A 22,745-nucleotide genomic window follows, 5' to 3' on the forward strand; every position below is an offset into this window, starting at 1 on the left:
TTTTGATCAGTTTAATGCATCCTTGATGAATAAAAGTATTAATTCCTAATAAAAAATATATTTTATTTTATTTAATTTGTTATATATATTATATACAGTGTGTGTGTATGCATGTATGTATGTATTTCTTACAGATCATTTACAGACCGTTAACCTTAATAATTTCACTGATGTATTTACCATCCTGCAGCCATAATTCAAGCAGTCATTAAGTTTTCTCTTTATTGTGAAGGATGTGGCACTCTGAATAAGCATCAGCTTCTCTCTCGCTGTCTGTAAGTGCTGCGCTATTGCTGGCATCATCATTTCATTACTTACAGATAATTGACACATTCAGTGCTAAATAAGTTTACATTGGATTAAGGGAGAAGAAATGAATTTCACATGGTTGCATCAGCATCTTAGGTAGTTCTTTAATGAATCAACCACATGCTCACCAATTAGCACAGGCTAAATCTCCTCCTGTGGCTCGTTGGAGTGTCGTTAAAGTTTGGATTTTTTATCCACTTTCACTAATTTACACATAATTGTTTTGCTGGTCAGTGAGATAATGAACACTCTTGTGGTTTGTAGGTCATGCATTAGATCAGGCCAAATGTTTGAAACCACCAAGAGATATTAAAAATGAAAAGATAAATAAATTAAGGATTTGAGAGAGGGGAGGTGATTTGCATGCATAGATTAATGATGAAAATATGAGTTGGTTTTTGAGGTTATCTTGAACTAGTCTTGCGTAAAGCATTATTGTGCATTCATTCAGCATTATTTGTGATTATTTTAATGGCAATTTGAAATTAATTACTATTATGATGATTTTAACTTGTTTGGTAATAAAGTTAAATTTTGAATTAGAATGACTGAAATACTGATTTCTTGTAAAATGAACTCCAGTAATCTTTGTTTTAAAATAATTTTCCAAAATGAAGCCAATGTGACACTCAGTACGGCCTTTCTTTCCTGAATCAGTTTTTTGAGCAAATACGTTGAATGAATAAAGTGACTCACTCTTAAAAAATATTCATTTAGTTCTTTCCAGAATTAATTGATTGAGTGAATAATTCAATGACTGACTCATAAAGGCAATCACTTGATTTGTTCCTGATGGAATCAGTGTTTTAAACAAATCTGTGGAATGAATGATTCAATGACTCACTCATAAATATACTCATTTAGTTCTTTCCAGAATTAATCTGTGTTACTGAACAAATCGATTGAGTGAATCAGTGACAAATCGGTTGAATGAATGATTCAATGACTCACTCATAAAGGCAGTCATTTAGTTCTTTCCAGAATGAATCTGTGTTATTGAACAAATCAATCGAGTGAATGATTCAGTACCTGACTCGTAATGACAATCGCTTGATTAATTCCTAAATAAATTAGCATTTTGAACAAATCTGTTGAATGAATGATTCAGTGACTCACATAGATGTCGTAACCTGCAGAAGAGTCACTGAATAATCGATAATATAAATATATATCCTGAGATATTTATAGAAATATTTATTGGCTGTATCACCCAGCCTAGTATTAAAGTTGCATACACCTAAAAAGGTCATTTAAATATTTATTTAACTCACTAAAAACAAGGTTTCGCTTGAACAGGTGTCAGTGTTTATGCAACAGAACTGCTGTTACTTCTATGTTTGATTAGTTTAGTGAACAGGGCACAATGGTTATGTTTTTTTCCCTGGTTTCTACACATGTTGAGTAGTACGTAGATCTATATTTAAGATTGTGAGCATGTGTCTGCTATTTGACTGAATGTTCTGTCTTGTATATCTGAAGGGTTATAAGCCTCCTGGTGCAGCCTTGAAGCAGGTGGTCTGTAAGATTGCATGCTGCAGTCACATAACGCTCACTTGGTATTCATCTCTTCCTCATCTGGCTCCCTCGCTCTTGCTCTGGGCTCCTGGATCTTGTGTTGTGAATGTCTCTCTCGTTTGTGCCACTTGTAACGGCTTTGAAATATTGCCCAAGTGACTTGTGGTTCATGAGACTGGCGCTTCAGACATAAACTGAAGAAGCACGAGAACAGTTTCCACTGCGTAACGTAAGCACCTCTGGCTGAATTCACTGCGCTGTTATGATTGCACATAAATGTACATAATGTACATACACACACACACACACACACACACACACACACACACACGCGCACACACACACACACACACACACACTGCCATTCAAAAGTTTGGGATTTCTGCTCATCAAAAAAATGTATATTGTGAAATATTATTGCAATTTAAAATAATGATTTTCAATTTTAATATACTTTCAAATATAATTTATTGCTGTGATCAAAGCTGTATTTTCAGCATCATAACTCCAGTCTTCAGTGTCACATGATCTTCAGAAATCATTCTAATATGCTGATTTATTATCAATATTGGAAACAGTTTTGCTGCTTAATATTTTTTTTTGAACCTGTGATACTTTTTTTCAGGATTCTTTGATGAATAAAAAGTTAAAAAGAACAGCAATTATTTAAAATATAAATTTTTTCTAACAATATAAGTCTTTATTATCACTTCATATTATATGCAAGTTATAATTCTTTATTTAAATTAAATAATAATTCATAATTTATTTGTGTTTTAATTGTATTCCCATTCATTGATTATTTATTTGTTTACTTATTTGTTACAATTTAATTCTAATTCATAATTAGTTTTTTATTAAATTTTTATTAAAATTACTGTATGTATGTATTCATTTGTTTATTTATTTAAATTTTACTCAAATTCAGAATTGATTTGTATGTTTATTTCAAATTCATATTTTATTTGGTACAATTTAATTAAAATGTATTTATTTTAATGAATTCAAATTAAGTATTTATTAATTTAAATTGTATTCAAAATATATTATTTATTTATTTATTTCAGTTTAATTTATATTCATTAGTTATTTAAGTTATTTACATTTAGATTTAATTAAAGTTCATTATTAATTAATTATATAATTAGTTCATTTATTTGATTTATTTGATTAATTGTGGTATTTTGTAAAAAAAAAAAAAAAAAATTTAAATAATTTGGAGAATCCAAATTGTTTCAAAGTAAATCCTGCACCAATATTTTTTCATTATACTTGAAGTGTGTGTGTGTGTTTGTGTGTGCATTTGTTGCAATTGTGTTCTATTGATATATGTCAAATCATTGGTATGTGTTTGAAGCAAGTGTTTATTTGGTTAGTTGTGAGTTAGCCAACTTGTGTTTGGGATGTGTGTGTATTTTTTTGTGGGCGTTGGTATAAAGTTGATGAGAGAGACCTTTCCCCCCTCGCCTCAGTCTCACTCTTCCACCTACAGTCGTGTTTTTTCAGGCTTCGCACCAGAAGTAAACACTTAGTCCCGGCTTTTGTTGTGCGTATATGTGTGTGTGTGTGTGTGTATGCATTTGGTTCTCGCTTCTCGTGGTGAATTAGGAAAGCCCTTCCTTCACATTAAACCTAAATGTGAAATCTCAGGACTTTTGATGTGCCCCTAAGGTTTTCTCATTCAAGCGGTTTTCAAAAGACATCCAATCCACAGGCCTGTGATCTCTAGTGTCAGGAAATTCTTCTAAAGGATTTTTTATTTTTAACCCCATGTCCTCCCCCTCTTCCCTTCTTAGAAACAAGGGCATCTATGAGTGGAAATATTCAACTTAACACACACACACACACACACACACACACACACACACACACACACTGCCATTCAAAAGTTTGGGATTTCTGCTCATCAAAAAAATGTATATTGTGAAATATTATTGCAATTTAAAATAATGATTTTCAATTTTAATATACTTTCAAATATAATTTATTGCTGTGATCAAAGCTGTATTTTCAGCATCATAACTCCAGTCTTCAGTGTCACATGATCTTCAGAAATCATTCTAATATGCTGATTTATTATCAATATTGGAAACAGTTTTGCTGCTTAATATTTTTTTTGAACCTGTGATACTTTTTTTCAGGATTCTTTGATGAATAAAAAGTTAAAAAGAACAGCAATTATTTAAAATATAAATTTTTTCTAACAATATAAGTCTTTATTATCACTTCATATTATATGCAAGTTATAATTCTTTATTTAAATTAAATAATAATTCATAATTTATTTGTGTTTTAATTGTATTCCCATTCATTGATTATTTATTTGTTTACTTATTTGTTACAATTTAATTCTAATTCATAATTAGTTTTTTATTAAATGTTTATTAAAATTACTGTATGTATGTATTCATTTGTTTATTTATTTCAATTTTACTCAAATTCAGAATTTATTTGTATGTTTATTTCAAATTCATATTTTATTTAGTACAATTTAATTAAAATGTATTTATTTTAATGAATTCAAATTAAGTATTTATTAATTTCAATTGTATTCAAAATATATTATTTATTTATTTATTTCAGTTTAATTTATATTCATTAGTTATTTACAGTGTATTTATTTAGATTTAATTAAAGTTCATTATTAATTAATTATATAATTAGTTCATTTATTTGATTAATTTGTCTTTGTGTGGTATTTTGTAAAAAAAAAAAAAAAAAATCTAAATAATTTGGAGAATGCCATGCCCATTGGCTACTATATAGAATTTGTTAATTATTATTATTATTATTATTATTATTAACAATAATATCAAATGTAAATATTTATTGAACATTGGTGTATTTCATCATTGCAGTTGCCACAATTTTATAAGAGCACTAAGTGGCACAGGATTCATGCTGTTGTTAGCCACACTCTTTTACCATGGCTTATTGCTTATTAACTTTTTTCATGATCACTCATCACACATCAAACATTTGAGTTTGTTCTGCCTATAAGAGCATAAACATTTAAGGTGTTTAAGCTTTAAAGGTGCATTCTCTGAACACTTTATCTGTTCAGACAGCAGATCAACTATTAGTCTGTTTTTAGCACTTTATATTTAATGGAAAATTTCCTCTCATTTCCTCTCATCCTCCTCTCACTTCACACAATGTTATTTTGTCTCTCGCACTTTTGCACTCTCATCTTCCTCTCAAACTCTTTTTCCTCTTCAGGTTTGTTTTCTCTCTCTCTCTCTCTCTCTCTCTCTCTCTCTCTCTCTCACACACACACACTCACACTCAGCTCGTTTTGTCTCTCGCACTTTTGCACTCTCATCTTCCTCTCAAACTCTTTTTCCTCTTCAGGTTTGTTTTCTCTCTCTCTCTCTCTCTCTCTCTCTCTCTCTCTCTCTCTCTCTCTCTCTCTCTCTCTCTCTCTCTCTCTCTCTCTCTCTCTCTCTCTCTCACACACACACTCACACTCAGGTCTTGTAGTGTGTGTGCCGATGTTCCTCCAGCTAGTGATTTGAGCTGAGAAATAGCCGGTCTCACTCTATTTGCTCTCTGCAAGTCCACCAGAGGCGACTGGGCTCTGCATGTCACTCAATCCCTGATTGGATTTTTGCCCTCGCTGCCGTATGATTGAAACATTCAGCTCTCCTGCATTTCTCTGTGAAAGTTTCCCGCTGCACCGTTCGCCGGCTGCCTTGGTTTCTGCGGTGACTGTGATCCGGTTATTATCGGTGTGTTTGTGTGTGATTAATAGTGTGGGTGTAATCTAAGCTGCTATTGTTTTGATCAATCTTCTCCTGAACTGTAGCGAGGCACAACCTGAATGCACAATCACTGACAATGTCTTTAATTAAAGCATGCAGATTGTTTTGTGGAAGCATTGTATATAATCATTTGCTACTGGTTTTCAGGTCAACTGAATCACAGAGAATTAGATACTGTATAAACTCAATGCAGTATCCTAACCATGCATTCTAATATAACTGCATAGTTTAGACTCTAAATTCTGAATTAACTCCGACTCAAGCCATTGCAATAGTTAGTTTGCATAGTGTTATGCTATAATGCACACAAAATCAGTTTATTGCATTAAATCCATCCAATATAATAATATTATTCAGAAAAAATATTTAGATTAATTTATAGATGATTAAATGTTATTATCAATTTTATTTAATTTGAGGTGAAAGGTGAGTGAGGTGCTTTACTTTGACCAGTCTTTACAGTTTCTGAAGTGTGTAGGTAAAAAATAATGTCCCAATGTTTCACGTATTATGTGATAGCTTTAGCTATCAGCTTTATTATTTTATGTGGCCTGTCCGTAAAACATTGCTAATACTCGTATAGACACACAAAGACAAAAAAACCATCAGGGAAATGACACTAAATAATGCAATAAACATAAAACACAAACATCCACATGTACATTACTGAGAACAAAAATAAGAAATGAAAGTATTTAAATTAAATAGAAGCCTGTATGTCATGTGCATTGTTGCTGTGTTCACCAAAATTATACAATAATTTGCCGTTTTTACTATGCATAAATCTGACAGGTTATTTACAGTACAAATACAAAAAAAAATAAAAAATGTTAAACCATTATAGTAAGGTATCTTACAGTTAAACATTTATCAGGCTTTTACTGTACCATTTATTTGTCAAAATTACACACATTTTTACTGTGTAAATGCTCCTGGATTTCACGTTAAAAATCTGGTGGAGTGAGATTTTGTACTTTTTCGAATGAGATTTCATAGGCAGTGCTAGTCAACAGAAACAATATGCAAAATCTCTGTTTGTTGTCATTGCGGCTGTTAGAACGAAAACTTCAGGTATCACTTCACATACGGTTAGGACACAGAATGACGCTCGTGTTGTGCACTCTTGTGGATGTTGAGGCTAGTTTGTTGAGCTGATCCAGCAGAAAGACAGTTTCTGCAGTTGATTTTGTACTTCTTACTAAGAGCTTCTTTAGAGAGTTTGCGTTTGAGCACAAGCCTCTCCTCAGAAGGCGGTGCAGAAATAGTCATCTGAGGACACACATTTTCTGCTGTCTTGACCCTCAGTGACAAGCGTTCATTTAAGAGAGTCTTTGGTGTTCTCCTAAAGAGGCCATGAAGAGCGATTCTGCTGTCTGCAGAGACACCCACAGCAATGCGTCAGTGCTTTTCTGAGGCTCAAGCCACCTAATTGACCAGCTTCACCCTCCTTCATGGCCAGTAGATATTTGGCACAATGCCACTTCTGCCTCACGGGTTTCAGGTAATTGCACAAACATAACTTTGAATGCTGGCCATTCGTCGTTTAGATTTCAATCTTTTTGCATATGTAAAATCCGCACATCCTTGGGTCACGTAGGCTTACTTTCAGGGTTACAGTCTAGATTTGCATTTGATTAGAACTGCATTTGCTGAAGCAAACAGCGGTGCTTGCGAAGCAAATTAATGTGATAATGGTTTGATGCGCTAGTCTCAAATGTGCTCACTTTTCTAGCATTTCCAAAGGAAACTTTGAATGCTTTTACTACATGGAAACAGCCTTTTCAGTAGAGGAAAAACACAGAGTGTATAATTGAGCAGAATTATGTGAACTGGAACAGACCTTTAGTGTTAGAAGTTCAGAACAAACTGCAAAAACCGCAAAGTCTGAGGGACATAAATATAATACTGCTTTGCAAACACTTTAAAAACAAGTTCAAAGGTTGTTTGGATGACAAATGGATCTGGTTAGAAGCATTACCACCAAAAGAAGCCTTTTTCAGGAAACAATGGCTCTTTGTGGAGCTTCAAGAGATGGGTAATGAAGAACAGTCTGTGCTCAGACACTCGTATGATGGTTCAACCTCTGTAGTTTCACACAGACATTGCATTCAGTATATGACACATACAATCTTAAAAATAAAGGTTCTTTATTGTGGTTCCATCAAGACGAAGAAGTGCTTAAGGGAATAGTTCACCCAGAAATGAAAATGTGATGGAAATATCCTCACCCTCAGGCCATCCGAGATGTAGATGAGTTTGTTTCTTCATCAGATTTGGAGAAATGTAGCATTGCATCAGTGTCTCAGCAATGGATGCTCTGCAGTGAATGGGTGCCGTCAGAATGAGAGTCCAAGATGCAGTGCTACATTTCTACAAACCTGATGAAGAAACAAACTCCTCTACAGATGGCATGAGGGTAAGCACATTTTCAGCAAATGTTCATTTCTGGGAGAACTATTCCTTTAAGAACTGTTTACTAGACGGGTGTTTGAGGAACAAAAAATGGTTCTTCTATAGCACTGCTGCAACAACAACAAAGAACCTTTGAAATCTTAGTGTAGTATGTTGTAGGCATTACTAGACAACACCTTTCAGCCATTTTCACTTCATCCAGGAGTCATCCAGAGGGATAAGAGCCTGACTCTTTGAGGATGAAATATGTCTGCATTATGTCCATTATGTCCGACCATTACCGAGTCTGACAGTCCCTTTGAAGACACACTTACACCCTCCAGCCAAAGATCACATGCTAAATCTTTTAATTTCCTCTATGGATGCATTTTCAGTGGGCTGAAATGAAAGATGACACACAATTCCCACCGATATCAAACATTATTTTAACATGTTTTGTCCTGAAGCAGGGCGCCGGTCTCTTTGACGGACCACTGTATTCCCTACAATCACTGCAGACGTCTGTGAAGGGCAGATTTCAGTGAATGTGCTCTGACCCTTTTAGCAAGAGGTCGAAGGAAATCTAATGCTTCGCCTGAGAGATTTGAGGATGATGCTTTCTGAGGTTTTGCTGCACTCGTGCAAACATTCAGGTTCATTTTCAGTAATAAAATCAAGAAGCGTATACTGAGAAATCTTATTTCTAATGTGTACACCTTTAAAACTCATTTAATGTTTCCAGCTATGGGAAAACATTACCAGATTTTTTTCCCTTCACTTCCACTGCCATTGCATATGAAAACCCTGAGGGTGTGATATATACGATATACAGTGGTGTGAAAAAGTGTTGGCCCCCTTCCTGTTTTTTAAATTTTTTGCATATTTGTCACACTTAAAAGATTCAGATCATCAAGCAAATTTTAATATTACACAAAGATAATGCACGTGCAAACGGTGATGATAATGTCGTTTTTGTAATACTTTGAAGGTCCCATTACTTTGTCGATGATTTGAACTCTTTCGCACATTCATGCTCATGCATAACAATCAGATCAGTGTTACCTGAAAATACCTGAAAGCAGTTCAGGCCGAGCCTAAAGTTGGCTTCTTGGTTAATCAATGCATTTTTCATGAGGGGCTTAAGGAGAAACCGCAGAGAACTAAATCAATAGAGACAGTTGCTGTGTTTCATTCTTCAGGGCAGGTTTCACTCTTTTATTCAATATTAACCCTCTAAAGCCTGACATATTAAATTATAGTCAGAAATTGAACAGTTTATTGAGCCTTTAGACAATATATATATATATATATATATATATATATATATATACAGTGGGTACTGCATTTTTTATCAGATTTTTAATTTTTTTTTTATAAAATTACAATACTGAAATACTGTAGTATGCAGAAAGAAGAGACGATTCGGTTGCACTGTAAAAAAATATGGTATATATTTTTACAACAACTTTACATTTTATAGTAAAAAACTGAATTAAAAAAAAGTTACAAGGTGCATAATGTCATAACACAACAATATAAAACGCCATCATGACTTTAAAATAATGCAATACAAATTAATTTACGTTAATGTTCTTTCAAAATTAGCATATATTTATGTACATAACTGATGAGAAAAAAACTAAGATAAAACAGCTAAAAAAAAGGATTATTTTTTACTTACAAAACTGTACTTTTAACAGTATTTTTCTGTAAAATTACATGAAGTGTCCTGTTAAATCTACTAAAGTTTTTCATCATATTGAGTTCCTCTGTATTACAGTTAACCAGTTAACAGGTTTTTACCATAGCCTTTTTGCAAAATTATTAAAATTATGTTAATATTGATGTGATATTTTGATTAAAAATAACGAGGTCAGAAAATAAATAAAAAAGTAAAAATGAAGCATATGCACAATACAACAAACATGCATTTACAAAATAGGGTGAGTTTTCATTGCATCCTGACTTTAAGTGTCCCAACAAAGGAGATCTGCTTATGAAGCCATCCGTTAGCTCATCCCAGTGGGCTGATTGTCACATTTTTACAATTTTGCTGACAGGAACCACTGAAGTTTTTGAGCCAATCACCTGAAGCGTAAATGTCATGTGACTTCTCACTCAGAGCCGCTGGAAAATGACGTGATGATTGCACCACATCACATGAGAATGGTTTATCCTGAAGACGTTTATGCATGCGTGAATGAGCCGAAGAGCAGCGATGCTTCGTTGAGATCAGTCGAACACAAGCCTGAGAGTCATTCGGACGAGCTCTGGTTATAATCCGTTTTGAAGGTCGTCATTCATCTGTTTCCATTGTGTAATGGTATGATTGCAAGCTCGCGGTACTCCTCGATCTTCTCTGTTTACCACCGGGGGAGACTCAGTGTTCCAGATATAGAAAAGAACAAACAATTCTCTCTGAATGGAGCGATCTTTGTTTAGCTGTGTTATTTAAAACACAAATCTCAATGGAACTGAGGTGAAACTGTCAGTCGTATGTATTATGATTCTCAAACGCTCACTTTAAAAAAAAAAAAAGAATGGTCAAAGTTGTAAATAAAGTGAGTAAATACTATTTCAATCTTTCTACTTCAAAATCTCACATTTAATTCAATATGTTATGTGTCATTTAATTCTATTTCTTTGTAATTAGTTGTGAAATTTACTAGCAATTTCTGACTGAAAATTGTTTTTACACCATTTTTTTTTCAGCGTTGGATCGTTCCAGAGAACTTCAGTGTAGAGCTGGGCGATTTGGCCAAAAATATTATCACAATAATTCTTTCCATATCATATATCCATATTTATCACAATATACATTTACCATTGAATGTAAACAAAACTCTTCACAACTAAACTCCACGGAATCTTTTAATTTTGGGAGCCATGCAATCCATTTTATTTTCCTATAAATTCTGTGATCTCAATTTTATTTTTTTTCTGGATTCTGTGATTTTTGATTTAATACAAATTTATCATAAAAACTGTGTCTAATATACTGTACATTGCATGAATATTGAAACAAATGTAATTAAATGGAAATATAACAATTCATTTACAACAAACCATTGCATTTTTATTTTTTTGTCAAATAAGATGCTGCACGAATGAGCTTTGTAAATTAAAACATGGAAAATATATTGTTTGTATGATATTCCTTAAAAATAGTATTATTATTATTAATTTGAGAATGATATTTTATACAATAGTAATATATTTCTGTCATAATTTCTTCAAGTTAAACCAAACGTTTATTTTGATTGGCTGTAGTGAAAACCTTTGAGTTTCTGTGTGTATCTCACAATAGTTTTATCAAATGAAAGGGTTAAATGCTGATGTCCTTATATGAGGTGGCAGATGCTGAAAACACCACAAGCATCAAAGTATATGTAGTAGACAAAACTGTGCCACTCATTCACACATGCAGACTTCATATCTAAATAGACTTTTGCAGTTCAATGTTCAGAGACACTATTCTATAGAGTGGGGGAACTATGATTTCACTTTGTAGGCCGATTGGCTGTTAGCATCGCACTGGAAACCCAACTTTTATTTTGATAGGTTGTCATGAAGGACGTTTTAGTTTTTAGTTTCAGTTTTCCTCTCAAAGTGTTTTAAACACTGTAAAGCTGCTGAAGTGACTCTCAGAGCAGCTCTGGAGATGAAGTTCATGTCATCATGTAGAGAGACGCAGACGCGAGCATCACGTGTGTTTGAGTTCATGTATCAGAAGAAACTGTGCCATTCATTCACACAGAGACACACAGAACATGCAGACTTACAGAGAGTGTAACGTTATACGGTCCAGCCGTAGCTCAGTGCAGTCAGCGGCTGAAGGATGATCTGTGGGATGTTTTTCTTGTCTCTCTGCCTCGGGCTCGATCGCTGACGGCAGCTCAAATGATTACAGTAGTGTTTGTGACACATAACAACTATTTCTGCTGGTTGACAGATTAAACAACTACCTGTGATATTTCTCTCTGATCTCCTGACGCCTACGGACTGAATTAAACGCTTGTCGTAGAAAGTGGATTGATGTGATATTGACTGTTTTGTCTGCACTTTCTTGTTTTATTTGTCATTAGAGTTCAGACAAACTCTAGAAACATGCTTGGTTACACAATCACAGAGCATAAAAATACACAAATGTTATTTTATTGTGCATTAAAATACATAAATGTGATTTTTGTCTTCTTTTTGATATTGAAAGAATTATCTATAATTGCTTTTTTCACCTGCAGTGCATTGTGGGACTGCATATTTATGTATTCTGCAGTATATTCATAAATATATTGTGCTATAGTGTATACGGGTGTGTGTTCACGTTGTGTGTGTGTTCACTACTCAATGCAGAGCACAAATTCCGAGGATGGGACACCATACTTTGCCACATGTAACTTTACATCCCTTAATCCACCCCATACCTAAACTTAACAACTGCCTTACTAACTATTAATAAGCCGCAAAATAGGAGTTTGAGGCAAAAGTAGTCATAATTAAAGGGATAGTTCACCCAAAAATGAAAATTACCCCATGATTTGCTCACCCTCAAGCCATCCTAGGTGTATATGACTTTCTTCTTTCAGACGAATACATTCGGAGTTATATTAAAAAATGTCCTGGCTCTTCCAAGCTTTATAATGGCAGTGAATGGGTGGTAATATTATAGTCCAATATAAGTCCAATAAACTGCATCCATCCATCATAAAAAGTGTCCCACACGGCTCCAGGGGTGAATAAAGACCTTCTGAAGGGAATCGATGTGTTAAAAATTATCCATATTTAAAACTTCATAAACCGTAATCTCTAGCTTCCGCTAACTGTCGTACGTGTGTTCACGAGAGAGTGGCGTTCCAGCGGCCACTCTCTGGTGAAAATATGCTAGTCTTGCTAAAACCAAGGTTTGTTTACAGGAGCAAATTTTCTTTACAAATCCTCGTTTTGCATTTCTAATTCATGACCGGCGTTTTGTTTTCTCACTTTTTTACGATGGATGGGAGCAGTTTATTGGACTTCTATTGGACTATAACATTACCACCCATTCACTGCCATTATAAAGCTTAGAAGGGCCAGGACATTTTACTCCGATTGTATTCGTCTGAAAGAATAAATTCATATACACCTAGGATGGCTTGAGGGTGGGTAATTGGACCTTAAAATAAAGTGTGACCAAAGCTTTAAATATCTGTAGTGTGAAGGTGAGTTGCATCATTGCTGTGTCCTGTGGACACTTCCTCACTATTTAATTTCGTGTTTAATTTTCTCAAAATGTCTCTACACTGCATTGCGCTGCATGGAGCCACTGAGGTGAAACGCGTATGCAGTCGTACAGAGTTCGTTCCAGGTCTTTAGTGCGCGCTGGAGCTCCACGGCTGCAGCTGTAAACAGTTTTCTCCCTCCAAACCCCAGGGCAGGCCAATTGTGCCATTTGTTGTATTTGTCGTTGTTTGCAATTGAAAAAAAAATCAATGCTGCTCTCTGGCTCCTTTATTGCAAAGCGGAGCGGAGTAGCTTGTAAGGGCCGCTCGCATTAATATGGATAAGAGAACAGCGGCAGGATTGAGGGAGAAGAGACAAAGTTTGGGGTCAGTTTTTGAAAGAAATTCATATTTTTATTTATCAAGGATGCATTAAATTTATCAAAAGTGAAAGTAAAGACATTTATAAAGTTACAAAAGATTTCTATTTCAAATAAATGCTGTTCTTTCTATTCATCTGTGAATCCTGAAAAATAAAATGTATCAGTTTCCACAAAAAATATTGTGCAGCACAACTGTTTTCAACATTGATAATAATCAGAAATGTTTCTCGAGCAGCAAATCAGCATATTAGAATGATTTCTGAAGATCATGTGACACTGAAGACTGGAGTAATGATGCTGAAAATACAGCTTTGATCACAGAAATAAATTACAGTTTAACAGATATTCACATAGAAAACAGTTATTTTAAATTGTAATAATATTTCACAATTTTTACTGTATTTGAACAGAATTGAACACAGTGTGTAAAACAAGCTTTGCCAGAGTATTCACTTAGTTTTGGACGAATAAATAAATCTGTAATACTGTATATATTGTATAGTAGTACTATCAGTAATTATAATAGCACAGATTATGATTGAAATTTTATATGGTTGTCATGTAGACTTACATTCGTATGTTGATTCAAGACTAAATTCATCTCACATACACAGATTTTTTATCATTTCTTCACTTCTGTTTTCTTCAGAAGTTTTAATTAGTTTTATCGCTCTGAATTCTCCTGGCTCGCTCATGTCCAGGTTGTAATTGTCACGTTGCACACACACGAGGGACGAGGAGACGCTGGAGAATATGTTGACAAGACTTTATTTACAGGAACCAAGGGAGACGAACTCAGGAAGACGTTTACAGGAAGACGTACACACGAAGACGTACAACAGCGGACAGAGAACTTGGGACTGGGAACACATTTTATACACACACACAGGAGGAGGGGATGACGAGACACACCTGGGAGCAATAAAACCAAGGGAAACACCTGGGACAAATGAAATAAACTAATCAGGACAGGAACAGGAAACTAACCAAATAAGGGCATGGGAAGGCACATGGGGAGCAGGACACACACAAAACATGGAACAGAGTCTGACAGTAATGGAGAAGTCTCATTTTCTCCAGAGGATGAAACTAACTGTAGCAATCAGTTCAGCTCTCTAGATGTCGTGCAATCACCCGCGCGATTGTAGCTGAACAACGCGGCTGATTACAGTAGCGCCGAGGCTTTGATTGAGCCATTAAACACAATAACCATTAGACCCACAGCAGCGCTGCTTAATTTGACTGTTTTTCCTCATTCTGTCTCACCCAAAGGTTATACCAGAACATTATATTAGTTGCCAGCGCATATATTGTTTTTATATTATATTATCCGAAAAAAGGGAACGGGATTGTGTGGGTGTGAGCTACAAATGAGTTTGATAGTATTGAGGGAGGATTTTTTCCTCCTCTTTACCCTCCTAACCTGAGTATGTGAGTGGTGTGAAGTAGAGTTGTGTCGTTTTGGAGAGAAGAAGGTTTTTTGAAAGTTGTAGCATCTGAGTTTTCTTCTTGCTTTGATATTCATGAGCATAGGATAGCTCATAATGTAATAATGTAATCTATCTATCTGTCTGTCTGTCGGTCGGTCGGTCGGTCGGTCTATCTATGAAAATTAACAAAATTAAAATTTGGTCATTTATTTATTTATTTATTTTACAGATTGACATTTTTGTGAGAGTAAAATGAACATAATGAATTATATATACCTCCATTAAAAATTTTAGGGTTAGCATTTATTTATTTTTAAGAAATTAATATTTTTATTAATCAAGGACAAATGTCAAGATGCATTAAATGTATCAAGTGCCAGTAAAGACATTTATAATATTACAAAATATTTATTTTTTCATCTATTCATCTGTGAATCCCGAAAAATAAAATGTATCACGGTTTCCACAAAAATATTGTGCAGCACAACTGTTTTCAACATTGATAATAATCAGAAATGTTTCTCGAGCAGCAAATCAGCATATTAGAATGATTTCTGAAGATCATGTGACACTGAAGACTGGAGTAATGATGCTGAAAATACAGCTGCGCATCACAGAAATACATTACAGTTTAACAGATATTCACATAGAAAACAGCTGTTTTAAACTGTAATAATATTTCACAATTTTTACTGCATTTTTTTGATTAAATAAATGCAGCCTTGGTGAGCAGAAGTGACTTCTTTCAAAAATGTTAGAAATCTTACCAACCCCAAACTTTTGAATGGTAGTGTATGTTTTTTTTTGTTTTTAGAAGTTAGTTTTATTAGGGCATTGCATGAGAAAATGCAATTGTCACAGAAATGAGCCCAGTTTGGCGAGGTTTCTCTTACAGCATGCAACGCGCGAGAGAAGAAAAGCGTGAGAGACCGGCCCATCAGTGACTCACGTCTCCATCAGCGCTCAGAGCCAAACACACGAGCAGAAGCACTCCTGTGTCACGCTGAGATGATTGTGGCCACAGAGGTGTAAGGAAAAGTCAGTCGAGTCAGTAGATAAGAACAGTAGCACTCAGTCTTCCTCTTTATTCTCGGCTCAATGATTCACAGACGAACTGATCTTCACAACTCATGCATGCTACAAACATCCAGTGTTATTATCCTTAGAGAACTTTCAAATAATTAATTAAATAATATGTTGTTACTTAAAATAAGTTAAAAACACTAAATGAAAACAATAAGAAATACAGTACATCTGTTATATATTTATTTTAATAATTATTGTACTGTTAATTGCCAGAACTAATTGTTATTCGATGTTTTAGTAAGTCAGCTGAAGTAACTAAAACTAGGAACTAAGGGAGGAAAGAACTAGGACAAAAATTGCTAAAACTATAATAACAATAAATAACTAAAAAGTATTTAATGGTAACAAAGTACCTAAAAGTTTGACTAGTGTTACGATTAAATACCATTTCAATTTTAAACTCAATTTCAGTTGTAGTTTTAATATTATTTTTTTTTTGTAGATTTTATTAGGTTTTATATTTAAAAAACACTACTACTTACTGTTAGTTATTATTAAATACTATTTCAATTTTAAACTCAGTTGTAGTTTTCGTAGTCTTAGTTTTTTGAGGGGAATTTTTATATTTAAAAAAACACCATTAGTTACCATTAATTAATACCATTAATATTAATACCATTGTGTGTGTGAGAGAGAGAGGTTTCATTTCACTCTCCTGGTATAAATGTTGAATTTCAGGTCTGCCACACCATTTGCTTCTGCATAATTGTTTCTTCTTCTCTTCATCTTAGTTGTGTTTATCGCCATTTACTTTGATTAACTTCACATTCTTCTCCCTTCATCTTCTGTTCAAAAAGATGTATGCATTCTCGCTACATCCTCTTTTTCCTCTATTTATATTCTCGTCATGTTTTATTGGACGTTTTGGTAAATACGTCTCATTTATCACTCTTGCTTAGTGTGTCTTCCTCCGTTGCATTAGATTCCTGATGAGCCTGTCTCGATCTGTCACACCTTTGTGCAGCATTTCAAGTAAATAGTTTGGAGTTGAGTCTCTCTCTCAGTGTTTGAGGGTTTGAGCATCAATCATAGTTGTGCTGTCTGTGTTCATATAATATCAGAGAACATTTGGCCCCACATTTGTAGCATTTTACATGTATGCATTTGATTTATCCAAAAGTGACTAGCATTGCATTGAAAATATGCATTTTTTTCAATGCATGCATTCCCTGGGAATCGAACCTATGATTTTAGTGTTGTAAGTGCCATGCTTTACTGTTTGAGCTAAAAAAAAAAAATGCTTTACTACGTTAAACCAATTTTAAAGTAAAAGTCTAACAGGGCTAAAGGCACACCTTAAGGAAAATGCGGGCTTTGCACTGCTTCCATAGTGAATGACTGCAGAAAAAAATATATGTTTTTACTAAACATTGATGGAGCAACACACTTTGTCGGAAAATAAATCATAATAGTGATTTGTTTTGTTTAAAAATCATATAAATGGATTAGGTGATGAGTGGGGGTGATTTTATGGAAGCCTGTTGCCACCATGGCGTAAAAAAATTAATTAAAAAAATTACAAGTTATTGTATAGTTTTTATCTAACAATTCAGACTTTTTTCTTGCCGTTCTGAGAAAAAAATGATAGAATTGTGAGAAAAAAGCCAAAAAAGAAAAAGAAAAGAAAAATCTTGCAATTGTGTTTTTATAAAAGAAAGTCGCAATTACCTGATTTTTTCTGTGAAGGAAACAGGCTTAGTTTTTACCACACACTCAGTTATTGATACTTTAGCTAAAGTAATATGTTTTGCATAATATCTAAGTTAATACTTCACTTCACTCACTTCAGCAAAGTTTGTATTATTTTCAGTTTATTTTGATAAATAAAATTATTGAATGAATTATGAATTAATTTATTATGAATTAATTAAAATTAATGAATATTCTGTCATTAAAATACAGAAAAAATTCTTTTCTGAAAGCATTTTACACTACTTGATGGAGATCCCTTGATCATTTAATGTAGCTTTACAGTAGTAACAATAAATATTATATTTTATTATATGATAGTTGGACACCCAACTCAATAAATGATATTGACGATCTGAATTTAACCATGTCGTGTCAACAAATGGAAAAGTCAGCTATTTATTATCACATCAATCATTATTATTTAGTGCCAACAGCAGAGGCACACATAACATACTTTTACATATTCTTCAGTTATTGAAAACTGTTGATTTAATTACCTTAAAACTGAAACCTTAAGATTCTGTTACAAAATATATTTAGTAATTTTATTGAAAGTGACGTGGATGTTTAGTGAGGTGAGTTTTTGTGCCATCTATTGGTCTAAATTAGAATAAAATAAACCTAAGTGTAGCTTTAATATCAGCTGATAGGACAGAATGGAATGAGTAGAATGGAATCAGAAATATTTTCCGTACACATAAATAAATATCTAATCTCTAGAGCATTTAATCCACCTGTGAAGCACACTCTGAACCTCTGGTGATCCGTGGCAGATGTTTTAAAGGCTGTTGCTGCACTGATTCTTCAGCGGTGTGATTTGGCTCTGGTGCTCCGGCACTGTTGTATGAACAGGACTGAGAGCAAACACACACGATGCCAATGTGTCACTCCTAAAACAGAGAGACGCTTGTGACTCAGCCTTCAGTTATGACCAAATGTTTATACCACCGTCAGGTTAATCTTATGGCAACCACACTTTACAATGAGAACCTTCATTTCTCACTTTCTTTGCTTTTGTACAGAATAATCTTGATAAATACTACTATAAATGAGATGTGCATGACCCATGTCTCTGAAGAAAAATCTCCAAGTTCTCTTGAATAACTGATACAGCATTAGTTACTGTTACTAGGTCAGACTAACTCTCCTAACTCTCCGAGTGAATTAAAGGAATAGTTCACCCAAAAATGAAAATTTGCTGAAAATGTCCACACGTATATATAATCCACAGCACTCCAGTCCATCAATTAACACCTTGAGAAGCCAAAAAGCTGAAACAAATCCATCAAATCCATCCAAACTGTTGCTTCTGGTTAAAATACGAGTCCATAATCCATAATAACTCTTCCTCCAGTGAAAAAGTGTTCTGTTCTGAATCAGGAGAGAAATCTGCACAGATCAAGCAGCGTTTAAACAGCTCTGAACAAATATGTGGCCTGATGAAGAAACAAACTCATCCTAATCTTGGGATGGCATCTTGGATGACCTAAGGCTGAGCTATTCTTTTAACTCTGGATTAATCATGCATATATTTACTACTAAATAATTATATAGAGTTGCCAAAAAGATCACACAACTTTTAAATCATCCAAACCTGAAACAAAAAAATTAAATTTAAACTCCCAACAGAAAAGAGATTGGACATATATTCTGTTTTTATCCTGAGCAAAAGACTCACATTTGTCTCACACTGCTCCCAGATTTGCCAAGATAATATAGTTTATAGCTTTTTATGAAATTTTGTGCTCCTTCAGAATGTTTTTTCTTTTTAAACAAAACGTATGTGTTTTTAAATTGTATCTGTGTTGTTGCTTCCGCCACAAGACAGAGCAGCTTATTTATAACACTTTGCACTATATTTCCAGATAAAACTTTACAGAAGGTTTATTTATCAGGGGTTTTGAGGGCTTGACCATTTGTCCAATCACATCTCCTGTGAGAAACTGCAAAAGAGTTGCAAGTTTTCCGGTTATCACCAAAGTTGTGAAGGGAAATAATTGAATATGAGATGAAACAGTGTTGCATTCCTTAAAAGCAAGACTTTAAAGAAGTGCAACTAGAAATCAGTATAAGTAAATATTATAGAATCCTTTGCACTGTTCATTATGGACACTAACATTTGACAGCAACATAGTGGCTGGATTGGCTTGATTTTGGAAATGCTTTGCTTGAAAAGAGTTTGTGATGTCTTTCTGTGAAGCAGATTCACGTGATATTTTCCATCTAATGTAATGTCATTTAAGTTGCATGAATTTTGCATCAGATAGGGTTAATTTATGGCATTTTACAGGCTCTGCCAACTGTTCTTTGCTGTTGTAAAACTCTGAAAGCACTTCAGTGACGTGAAGACTGTTAAACTACTGGTCTTTTAAATGCTAAAACAGAATTTAGGCATCACAACATTATAATGAACAGTGTGAAAAATAGATATTCATTTTCAGATTTGTTGATGATTACATTTAACAATGTTTACAGATTAACTTTAAGTTAGACAAGGGTAATCTACATGTAAAGGAAATGAGTATGCATGAAATTTAATATCCAATATCGGCCAACATCAATAAAATATAAATTTAAAAACATCTCTAATATCAGCAGATAATCAATATAGTACCGATATTCTGTGCTTCGCTATCTTCCGGACAGGAATCATCTGTGAAACCAATTTCATTACAAATTAATTCTTACAATTCATGTTCAAGTAATATTTGTACATTTTGAGTGTAAAATACATAAGATATTATTTGCTATACTATATTTGCTAGAAAGTGTGGACATGCAATGAGTATTTTTCTTGTTTTTTAGTAACATTCTTAAATCAAAGATACATTTACTTGAGAAGCAAAATAACTTAAGATATATAACGTCTTGTTTTCTGACAAATGTGTCAAAATTAAGTGACTTTTTACTTAAAACGATAACTAATGTCTGCCAGTGGGGTCAGAAAAAATCTAACTGGTTTCCCTTTAAATTAAGATTATATTTCTGACACCTTTGGCAGATATTTTTCTTGTTTTAAATATAAACTCACTTAATTTTCTCCAGAATACAAAACTTAATAGCTTAATTTATGTTGCTTCCCAGGTAAAAGTATCTTGACTTAAGAAGTTGTTTGTGTTGGAAAACAAGTCAAAAATACTGAAGAAAATCATTTTTTTTGCAGTGCACATTAAATATACAGTGGGTACGGAAAGTATTCAGACCCCCTTAAATTTAACCTGGTCGTGATTGCGCTGTGAATATGAGTGAGCTGTTTTTGTAATGTGTGACGTGATATTCATACACTGGTGTGTTGTTGGTCTTGAAATGTGCCCTTTTATTCAGAATAACACAAATCAAACATTCAATACAGCCTTCTTGCCTTAAAGGTGACATATCATGAAAATCTGACTTTTCCGGATTTTAAGTGCTATAATCAGGTCCCCGGTGCATCTACCAACCAAGGAAACGTGAAAAAGATTAAGTGGAGTATTTTGAGCTGACATTTCACAGACACATTCTAGGAACACCAGAGACTTATATTACATATTGTAAAAAGGGGCATAATATGTCTCCTTTAATTAATTATTTTTCCGCCTGTGAAAGAAAATCAAGCATATTGGTGGACCGGTGTTGAATGTACTTAAAAAAAAAAAGCCTGGAAGCAGAAAATGAAACAAACATAGCAGAGGGATCAAACGCCGCTCCTTCTCTTTCGTTCTACTGTTCCGGGCCCGGGGGGAAATAAACATGCGCACTGATATAGTACAAGGCTTTAATGACAGATTGCTAAATAGCACTGTTATGCATTTTAAATGCAAATGAGGGTGAGTGAGTTTCAGAGGCGTGGAGAGAGCGACCCATTTTCAGAGTCTGTGATGATGAGTCAGGGTACAAGAGCGTGGGAGTGTGGCCGCATTTAGACCGACGGCAAAGAGATGCACATGCAAAAGTGTTGATATCGGGGAGGAACAGAAGCGATTTCACACAGACAGATTGTGCAACACACTTCTTTGTCTTCTGCATGCATTGCGGCAAACGCACGTGATTGAAAAGCCCATGCTGTGATAAATCCCGGCCTGGAAACACTTGTTGCAGAGCTGAAAGTGTGGTGAGAGAGATGTGCATGTCTTTGCCTTTATTTATTTGGTACGGAGCTGTGAAATAAGCCTGATGAACAGTCAGTTGGTCATTATTGCATACGTGACCATACATCCTCTTTTTGTCGGTCTCAACACACTATGAACACTTTAGTCCCTAAAGTACATATTAGTACCTTTTGCAAAGGTACCACCCAAGTGACAGCTTTTGTACCTTTTTTATTGCAGCTGTGAAACTTGCCTATCAAGCACATCTTTCTGATGCTCGTGTGTGTGTGTGTGTGTGTGTGTGTGTGTGAGAGAGAGATGATTATGAGACTCTGGAAATGTGTGACCCTTACTGTTTGACTCGGTGTGTCATTGAATTTTATCACTGCTATGATTCCCTGCTCTCAATATTAACAGGCAGCTTTCATTAACCTGAGGTCAGGCTTTATGTGTCCGCAGGGCTTTTTTCATCACCCTCTGCGTCTCTCTCTTTCAGTCTATCTCTTCTCTCCTCCCGAATGCCATTTCTCCTGGTTTTCCTTATTAGCTCTTTTTTAGCGTGACTGCAAATTCATCCTAGCAAACACTCCTGCCCTCTCATACCGTGTTGGAAAATATTGCCGTTTCTTACTCAGTGCATGAGAGATTGTGGTGATGTCCTGTAAATTTACAGTACAATTGCTGTCAGTTGTTCTCTTTTCGCAGGCCTGGCTCACAGAGATTCACGAGTTCGCTCAGCAGAACGTAGTGATCATGCTTCTGGGTAACAAGGTGAGTGCTGAAGCTTATACAGTAGATACCTCACTTACTAGAGATCTGAAATTTTATGACCTTATGCATGCATGTTATCAATTCATACATAATTTATATAGAACACATTGATTGGAAATCAACGCTAATGCATAATGCATTG

At 34.5% G+C, this 22,745-nt stretch overlaps 1 long non-coding RNA gene across 1 annotated transcript in view; it reads right to left on the reverse strand.

The window, feature by feature from the left end:
- The window catches only part of LOC107693646 (uncharacterized), a 13,540-nt gene extending 1,167 nt beyond the window's left edge, over positions 1-12,373 (reverse strand). Inside the window, exons 1-3 of the long non-coding RNA XR_001634779.1 lie at positions 12,301-12,373; positions 5,284-5,290; positions 1,002-1,006 (exon numbers count right to left, since the gene is read on the reverse strand). This is a non-coding gene — a long non-coding RNA (uncharacterized LOC107693646). The remainder of the gene's footprint in view (positions 1-1,001; positions 1,007-5,283; positions 5,291-12,300) is intronic.
- Between the last annotated feature and the right edge of the window lie 10,372 nt (positions 12,374-22,745).

The sequence above is a fragment of the Sinocyclocheilus anshuiensis genome, unplaced genomic scaffold (assembly GCF_001515605.1).
Source record: "Sinocyclocheilus anshuiensis isolate Anshui unplaced genomic scaffold, SAMN03320099.WGS_v1.1 scaffold546, whole genome shotgun sequence".
NCBI classification, from domain to species: Eukaryota; Metazoa; Chordata; class Actinopteri; order Cypriniformes; family Cyprinidae; genus Sinocyclocheilus; species Sinocyclocheilus anshuiensis.